This window comes from Homalodisca vitripennis, unplaced genomic scaffold (assembly GCF_021130785.1).
Source record: "Homalodisca vitripennis isolate AUS2020 unplaced genomic scaffold, UT_GWSS_2.1 ScUCBcl_2433;HRSCAF=7191, whole genome shotgun sequence".
In the NCBI taxonomy this organism is placed as follows: Eukaryota; Metazoa; Arthropoda; class Insecta; order Hemiptera; family Cicadellidae; genus Homalodisca; species Homalodisca vitripennis.
In genome coordinates this window covers 78,279-80,993 of record NW_025778556.1, presented here as the reverse complement: position 1 = coordinate 80,993, position 2,715 = coordinate 78,279, and positions in this window count along the sequence as shown.

Below are 2,715 nucleotides of genomic sequence, written 5' to 3'. Positions count from 1 at the left end.
TATTGAATCATGTAATACGCATATTGCATTTAACAACATGTCTCTGAGAAATATAATTGTATTTGAGAATGCCTTTCATTTTAGTTCTGAGTAATTTCAGAACATTATTTAATATGAAGCCTTATAGAACATCAAAGGTTAGACGCTAGTAGCTAGAAATTGTGCCCAGCATTATATTTGCACTGGAATAATTGTGTTATGAAATTTTAATTTCAAATGTAATATTGAACAAGATGGATAACTAGTATACGTGCATATTAAGTATAACCCAGTATATAATAATATTACTATATATGCAGTATTTAACTTAGGCTAAGCGTTAGTAAAGCCTATGACTCGAGGAGCTTGAAATATATAATTTATGTCTGTCTGTTCGGAAAACATTTGTAGAAAGAACTGACGTACATACTTGAAACTTGCTTGAAGCTTCATTTCTGTATAAGAAACTTCCAGTTCCATATTGGTGAATTTAACTCTATGAAAATTAGCTGAAATGAGTATTAGCAAACATTTTTACATCTGCTCTGTGGTTAACAATGATAGCACCAAGAAAATTTCGTAATAAATTAATTTGTATACAAACAGAGTTCAATTATATGAATAGCATGTGAAATGTTAGTAAAATATATAACATAATTAAATAAGCTACAGACTTGAAATATTGCTTGCTAACTTAGTCTGCTACGCAACACGTTATGTGACTTTCTCCGACTTTATAACTTATTCCTTATTATAACATGAGATAACTTATTATTCAGCAATACATACAGTATTGACTGACAACACATTCATATGTAATGAATTATTAATTTTAATCGTATATAAGGTATTAACTAAAAAGTATAATCTCCTTCTTAAATAATTGATATAATATGTGTATTGTATTATTATGAAATGTCACAGTTAATACGGATTGGGCATTTAATATTTTCACTCACCTTCGATCAGGAAAAGCCTGGTCTTCTTAATTTCGTTTGTTTTAATACAACAAATTAACATATTTTGATTTATCATTGCATTTATCAATTAATTGCAACAGGTTTAGTAAAGTTTAAGTTCCATGTTACCAGCTACCAATTACAGTGGATTTGGCATCGTTATTGGAATATTGAAAAGAGACTTCCTCATCATTCACTTCTGCATTTAACTTTGCCCTGTCAGTGGAGCTATAATTTTTGAACATAATTCCAAACGTTAATTTGCATTAAACTAGCATTTCGCACCATGCTTGATGCGCACGTTGCACACTTAGGGTTCAAGTGTGCAACGTATTCAATAAAAAACTGTTTTCGGCGTGAATATTGAGAAGGAAATATGTGGTTAAAAAATAAGTGAAACAATATATAGTTAATTTGTGTGTGAGATTTTTTTTACAAAAGTTCTACCTTTTGTTATATTTAATTAAATCATCTCAATTAAAATCTCAACAAAATTTAACGTCACTATGTGATTAATAACATAGATTTAGTAATATATATATATATATATATATATATATATATATATATATATATAATATATATATATATATATATATTAATGTAACAATGTTTAAATATATCTATTAATGCTTGATAAAATCTATTGAGTGACCAGCATCATGATAGAGTTTTGATGCTGCTTGAAAATAAATGAAGCATCGTGCAAAATGTTAAGTCTATATTCATTTTGTACCCAAGATGTCAGGAAAAACTGATAGAAATAAGGTTTTCTTGACCTTCGAGTTATAAGCCTTATAGCTAATATAAAATATATTATAATATATAATAATCTATATAAATAAAAATGAATTTCTGTTCGTTAGTCTAGCTAAAACTCAAGAACGGCTGAACGGATTTGGCTAATTTTGGTCTTGAAATGTTCGTGGAAGTCCAGGGAAGGTTTAAACGATGAGAAAAATATAACAAAATTGAAAGGAAAATACTAAAAACGACAATTTGATTTTCCCATACAAACTTTTCTTACCTGTCAAACGTTTGATTGATGTTCATGTATCCATAATTAGTTTAACAGCTGTAACAAATACAAATGAAGAGTCTCAATATCATATGTTTACTTAATACTGCACGCAATTTTGGGTAAAAAGCTGTCGCCATTATAGGTTAACATTATTAGTGCAAGAAATCATTAATATCAGATACTGCTTACAATGCCGAGAAGAAAAAAAACGTCGAAGTAGATCGAATGTGCGGCGAGCTACCTCACGCGCTAATCGCACTGATGACCAGCAAGAGACTGATAATGATAACAGTCGTATTGGTATGGCACATTTGCGTTCTATAGTAAATCAGAATGAAGTGGATAGACAAAGAATGCAACGAGTTCGGGCACATCGATCACAACAGCAGCTAGCCCGGGAAAAGGAAATTGACCGAATTCGCAAACGCAATGCTCCTGTGAAGCTGGAACGAGCAGCATTCTCCTACGATCCAGAAATCGATTATAGTGCTGACAAATACAGTACATGCAAATAACGCTGAGTGTTATTATCTTAGATTGTTATTGGTTAATGTTCGTGGTCTGACATCGTTTCAACAATTGAGAACAGTTGATGGACATCTGTGTGCTACTTAACCTGAGGCGTGTCAACTATTAAAGTTACTCGAGGATGATTTACATTGGGATAATACGCTCAAGGATTCCATCATATCTTCATCACCATATCAAATTCAAACATCGTTTGCGATTATAATATCCACATGTTTCCCTTTGAAT